We start from the raw sequence: 7,355 nt of genomic DNA on the forward strand, positions 1-7,355 counted from the left end.
CCTCCAGTGGCTTGTACATATCTCCTCAGGTGTCCTTGTCTGATAAGGAACTCAATTTCATCTTTCAGCTGGTTGCACTCATTGGTGTCATGACCATAGTCATTGTGAAAATGACAAAACTTAGTTATATCTCTCTTAGAGATATCTTTCCTTATTGGTGCTGGTCACTTGTAAGGGACATTGGTGCTGGTCACCTGGTACACCTCCGCCCTGCTTTCGACTAGGGCTATGTAATTGGTGAATCTTGGCTCGTATCTATTACCCTTAGGGCGCTTATTCTCAGACGTCGATGGCTCGTTGTTTGCCCTTTTTCCACCATTTTTCCTATTGTTTTTTCCGTTGCCATTGGGTTTATCTGACCCATTGGCGGCTTTGGCGAGATCTTCCTTTGGTCCCTTGTCTCCTGCAGGTGACTTCCCTTCATTAGCAATCACCTCTTCAAGATTGATGTACCAGTTTGCTCGATCCAGGAATTCTTGGGTACTCTTCACCCCATTCTTCCTTAAACTGTTCCAGAGGGGTGAGTGGCGCCGCACTCTAGCATTAAGTGACATCATTTTCCCCTCATCGCCAACCGTCTTAGCTCCAGCTGCCGCTCGCATAAAACGCTGGTCATATTCCTTTAAGGACTCTCCCTCCTTCTGGCGTATCTCGACTAGTTGGTTGGCTGTAGTTGGATGTACTCGACCAGCGTAGAATTGCTCGTAGAACTCCTTTACGAACATCTCCCATGAAACTATGCTAGCAGGAGGGAATTTGAAAAACCACTCCTAAGCAGTATCAGATAAGGTGGCCAGAAAGATTCTACAGTGAGCATCATCCGACACCTTTTGGATGTCCATCTGTATCTCAAATTTATTCACATGAGATACTGGGTCCCCATATCCATCGAAGTTGGGCAATACTGGCATTTTAAATTTTCTTGGGGTTTCTGCCATCACTATTCTTTGTATGAATGGAGTGCCTCTTCTTTGATCATACTCGATTTGGGATGTTCGGCTTCCCACTACTTGCTGGACAGCCTGATTCAGCGCATCGATCTGGGTCTGTACAATGTCTGGTATCGCTGGGGCTACTGGTACTAGAGGAGCATACTCATCATGCCTTTCTCGCCTATCGTTGCGCACATTCCTCAAGTCATCATCTCTACGCCTTTGCTCGCTAGCGCACAATCGATCAAAGACGTTAGGTTACCTAGGCTGCCCCCCAGCGTTCTGGCTCGCATGCCTATTTTCCCTTGGTGGGGGATTCTGTTCTCCACCCCTCTCTCCTTGTCTTCGACCAAAATTTCCTTTATCAGAATCAACTTCATTGTAGTCATGGCCATCCCTAAAATGCGACCGGATGTGTTACGACCTGCTGATCACACTATCACCTCCTCTTGCTGGCATGTCCCGAGCGTCAAGGGGGGGCATGCGTTGGTCGGTGGGTCCACGGGAATTATTATATCGTGGGGGCCCCCTGACCACAGAGCCTGACTCAACTTATCTTCTGCTAGAAGAAGGACGCTGTCCCCTGTTCGGTGGATTCAGTTCCTCAGAAGTTTGGCGTCTAGGGCTTCAGGGAGGCTGTCCGGCCTTATTCTGCCTTTGATGCTGGGGATTATCTCGACCAGCACAGGAAGGTGGTTGCTGCTCAGGATTTTGAAATGGAATATCCTGTTGAGTAGCAGGAGGTTGCTCTGGCCTCTGAGGGCATGCCGACTGAGGTGGAGGGCTTGGGTTTGGGCCTTGTTGTGGTGTTACACTTGGTGGCTGATCTGGTTGAGAAGTTGGTGCAGGTTGTCCCCGATCTGACTGAATGGTTGCTTCTAGGGCAGCAGTGGCATCTCTCTGTCGGCGGTCCATGTCGGCCTGCCGCTCACTCAACTCTTGACGTTGTCGATCAATTTCCCTTTGTTGCAACACCATCGTCTCATCCACATTTTCTTGATTAGCCCTCAGTTTGGCTAACTCCTCCTGCAACACAACCAGTGTTGTCCTCAATGTCTCAGAATCCATTTCCTCCTCTTCAAATTCCAACTGTGGCTCATCTTCCGCCACATTTTGTGGAGTAGGCTGGGTTGATGTGGCACCAGAAGTTTGTCCCGTCTTCCTGGATGTTTTTGCCATTTGATCTTATTGAAAGTCTTGAATTCATCTCTCAATGAAAGCACCAAAATGTTGACCCTCGAATTGGTCAACGACACAAAATCAGATTAACGATGTAAAGTAAGATGAAAATGAGAAGAACTCCAGACGAAAAGATAAACGACACAAACAATTTATAGTGGTTCGGCCCCAATCGAATGGTAACAACCTACATCCACTTAGTGTTCTTATTGATGTAGTATTCCAACAACAGTGATCAATGAACTAGGGTTCACAAGTTTCACTAAATCTCAGATAAATACACTTGTGATGGATAACAACACTCTTTTTCTCTCTTAGAATCTCTCAGCTCAAGCGTTCTCAAGCCAAATGTTCGAAAAACAAAAAAGTATGTCCCCTCTCTTAAGCCCTTTGATTCTTATTTATAGACTCAAGGAGTTCTACATGGTCCAATGGGCCTTAATTACACTTAATACATGCGTATCTAAATAATAATGGAAATTACAATAAATACATAATTACAAGATTGCATATTTGAATGAAATAAATGAGTATATGCGATCAAGCTGGTCGCCCATAATTATGATACTTGATAAGCCAATGATCTCCTGGTCGATGGCCGAGCAAGATATGCTCACTTAAAACTACCACATGCATCCCACATGTAGATCAATCCTACCACGTCATCAGGTAGTCCGTTTTTGGGTAAACAAGACTCATTTATGACTGTGTCAAAATTTGGGTGTAACATATATTTAATTATTTATTTAAATCATATTTAAAAAGAATAATTAAATAACTGATTAAACAAATTTATTTGAAATTGAAAAATCAAATCCCAGGGATCAAAATCCCTGAGTTAGGCGCCATACATTGTGTTGTACAGTGTCTGTCGCCCAACCCTATTAGAGTTTCCCTAATTTTCTCATTTGTTTGTTTAATCAACTTTTAAGACAATATATTTATCCCAAAATAAATATCACTTAATTCAAAATTAACTTTATCTTAAAATATTAGTTTTAAATTAAATAAATAAATATCATATTCTAAATAATTTATTATTCTCTCTCTTTATATTAATCCAAACAAGATTAATATTAAGTTTAACCTATAGTTTTTTAAAATAAAAACTATATAGTTAAATAATTAATTCATTCACAACTAATCAATTATCCATAATTATCACATAATTATTTCCTTGCCTTGGAAAATTAATTCCTTTGCAATTTAGTCATTCTTTCTACAAATATTTCTTTTGACATCCTTACCATTGACTGTGTAGGACAGATGTGATCTAGGGACCATGGACATATAATATGAAGCTCCAATAAATCAGATTATTAATCAAACTCTTTAATATAATATTCTTATTTATTAATTCAATGATTACTCCACTATGAATATGGAATTGCACTCTAAGTATTTATAGAATTATATTTACAGAGTTTTCTCTTGTAGTCCATTGATATAATCAATATATGTAGTTATGTCCTCCATTATTGGTTCATTAATTAGAGTTGGTCAAAATTACCGTTTTACCCTTCTAATTGCATCTTGATCCTTAAGTACCATTAATTCACTAACGAATAATTAATCTATAATCTAATTATAGATTTGAGCTCAATAATTATTCAGTTCCAGAATTAACCCTCTAACTGTTTATTTTGCTACTGTTTATTTTACTACTTTCACATTACTTACCTTCTAACTGTTTTATTTGTTCTTTGTTTCTTTACCTCCTTGTGGAATCGACCGCCCATCTATACTACAACTGTCGCTAAGTGGAAGTCACGTTTGGGCGTTAAACAAATTTTGGCGCTGTTACCGGGGAGGTAATAGTAAGTAAAAGTTATCATTTAAAAAGGTTAAGAGGTAAGTAATTGTAACGACCCCAAATTTGCTAATGAGGCTTAAGGGCCTTGATTAGTGTGCCGGGAGGGCATAATTGGGTTAAATGTGATTTGAATGATTTTATTGATTTAAATGCATAATTATATGATTAATAATGCTTGAATGGCTATATTGATTTTAATGTAATATATATATGGTATTGTGAGAACCACATTATTATGTGGGTAGGTTTGCAGCGCACAACTTGAGGTGATCCTAGGGCCAGATAGCGGGAAAAGTCACAACGGGGCTTAGCAGTTGACTTTGGATAAGTTAGGGGTATTTTAGGTATCAGGTAGTTATTTAGACTATCGGGTTATGAAAATAAATATATGAAGATATATTTGTGGTTAGGAAGTCTAGGCGGGAATACTGGAGAATTTTACCGTTTTTCCCTCGGGGACGATTCCGACACCCTGAGCCTCGGGATCGACTTAACGGGATAAGGGTAAACTGAATTAAAGGAAAACAGTAGAACAAAAATAAGACCAACTCTTTTCTCAGCCCTTCTCTCTTTCTTCTCTCACAAGGAAAACACTGAAAATTTTAGAGGAATTTAGCTGGAATTCAGTGGATTGAAGGAGTGATTTAGAGGCTTAGCTCAAGAATCATCCAGGAAATTTAATCAGTACTAAGGTAAGCAATGAATTCCTTTCTTTTTGGTTAGAAATTCTAAGTTATGGATGAGTAGTGAGATAGTTGTGATTTTGATGTTAAGGGCAGAATTAAGGTGGAAAATCTTGGGAATAGACTTGGATTTTCCTTAGAGAAGTGGTTCAGCAGAAGAGGTAAGCTCTAATTCATGATTTAGAGGTTTCAATCTGAGTTTGCATGGTTGGTTTTAGTGTTTGAAGTTCTTGAGTTTCAGAAATTGAAGTTGGGATTTCCATGAGTTTTGGGTTGAGTTTTCAGTTGAACTATGTTGTCTAAATCATTTTAAAAGTGTTTGGATTAATTGGTTTTGAATTAGGAAGCTTTGGATGACTTTGGGTAAGGTTTGGGTGTTGAAAATGGTGGAATTTCTGGGCACGAAGGGAAGGGTCACGGCTCTGTTCTAGAGCGCTGCGAACCTAGGATGCAAAGGAGCCAGGGAGGCTCAGCCAGGGGTAAGCGCCACGGTGCCCAAAGCAAGGGCCGCGGCGTGTGTCTTCTTCCAGGGATGCCTTAGGTTCTGCTTTGGGGCAGGTTCGCGGCTAGGCTTCAAGGGGCGCAGCCCTTAGGCGTGTACTTAAACATTTAGGGTTTTAAAGCACGGGAATCTAGCCTAGAGTGCTCGGGATCGATTTTTCCACCGTGCTTAGTGGAATTTGGTTTCCCGGAAGTTAGTTTTGTATCCGGAAACCCTTATCTGAATATTAATGGAACCCTATATCTTGGTTGTGACTAGGTGTTGAGGCCAGGGCTCGGGAACGGATCATGCTTGAGAAGTGTTGCTCGTAATCAGTAACCGCAAAGATCAAAGGTAAGAAAACTGCACCTGGTTGTATATCTGTAATGGGACTAAGGGTTCCCTAATGTGTATGCTTGAAAGGATGGTATTATGCCATGTAAACAAAACAGTGAACCAACGGCCTAAGAGTGCCAAGGGTTACACTAGCGCACAGGGCGCGACTTGGCCACTGGTAGCCGAGGACAGCTTAATATGCACTGAGCTCGGTTTAAGCGGCCCGGAGTCAGTGGGGTAAACAGAGGGTGCGGCCTAAGTTGTCGGCCCTAATTATTATGTGACCTCGTTATTATGTGATTTGACTGTTAGAATGATGAATTGCATTGTTGATTATGAATATGCGTTAAGTGATTAATGTGAAATAACAATTGTTTGGTCATGCTTGATGAATTAACTATCTGTTGTTATTGGTTGTATTGCTTGTTATGTTTTCTTGATGGGCCTTGGCTCACGGGTGCTACGTGGTGCAGGTAAAGGCAAGGGCAAACTTGATCAGCCCTGATTTGGAGAGCTCTGTGAGCAGAATGTACATGACCTGCTGCTCAGCCGCCACAGTTGAGGTATAGGCAGGGACGCAAGACCCATAAATGTTCATTTTGCCTTAGTATGGCGAGCAGTTGTTTGTATCTTGGGGAGTCTGTAATTCAACTTTTAAACTCTGTTTCTTTTGGGATCTCATGTATATAACTGTTTAATTATATAAAGTGAAACTTTTGAGACAAAAACCTTTTTAACCCTAGCTCATACATGTTTAGTGACACGTTTTTAAATTAATGACTTGATTAGCAAGTCTTGCACCTTTATAAGTACACAGTGTAGCGGTCTTGGCTATCCAGGGCGTTACAGTAATTCTTTCTTTATATTTTTTCTCTAAAACAGACAAAAAAATAATAATTGAAACTTGAAGAAAGACAAAAAATAATAATAATTGAAACTTGAACTATGCTCTGAGGTTGTGGTTTTATCTGATCTTCCTCATCAGAAAAGATTTCTTGAGATTATCATTCATCTTTTTTTTAGTCACTTATTTTATTTTAGTATTATTTTTTAATTTATGTTATATTATTGATTTGTTTTCATCTAATTTTTTTTAAAAAACATGAATGAGGAAGAAAAGAATAGTTTCGAGCTTTATTTTTCAATGTATTATTCTTCATTCGGAAACAATCATAATTCTAGTGTTACTAAGGGTACTAGCCGTTTTAAGGGTGCATACAAACTTAGTGTAAGAGAGTATCGCGAACTTGAGGTCTTAGAAACTAAGTTTGATAGTAAAAATTACAAGGCTTCCAAGGTAGATTATGATTAACGTCATTGTGACCCTGAAAGAGTCGACTATAAGAATCATAATTCTAGCTGGAACAACCTCGTAGATTTTAGTTGGAAGTCTGAGTACAACTACCATGCACCATCTGACATGAATTTTCAGCAAAATTTTCCTAACTTCCCCCATGAACCTCCATAAAGTGTCTGGACTGATAGGAATTCCTTAGATGACACTTTACACACATTTATGGAGGCACAGAGAGAGTTTAATACACAATTTATGGAGGAACTTAGAGAACTTAAGGCTCAATTTTTGGAGTGGACTGACGTTGTTCTCTCACATAATTTAAGTCAATTCCCATCTAAAGATGACACAATGCCACCATCCTATACTCCCACTTTTTATAAACCTACTGAGTATTATGACATTACCATTTGGAGTGAAACTCTTTCCCATGCTGAAATTATTTCAACCACTCCGAATGAAATTAAATGTTATCATATTGATGTGATAAACAAAGTCGTGGAGGAAATCATAAAAATTTTCTCAAAATCACATAAATTCCTCCACGATTTTGAAACTAAACATTTTCTTTTTCCTGAAAATGTGGTTAACGCTTCTATTTTTGAGACGCATGATAAAAGAAAATTCATTTTTTATA

Source organism: Humulus lupulus, chromosome 9, assembly GCF_963169125.1.
Source record: "Humulus lupulus chromosome 9, drHumLupu1.1, whole genome shotgun sequence".
Taxonomy (NCBI): domain Eukaryota; kingdom Viridiplantae; phylum Streptophyta; class Magnoliopsida; order Rosales; family Cannabaceae; genus Humulus; species Humulus lupulus.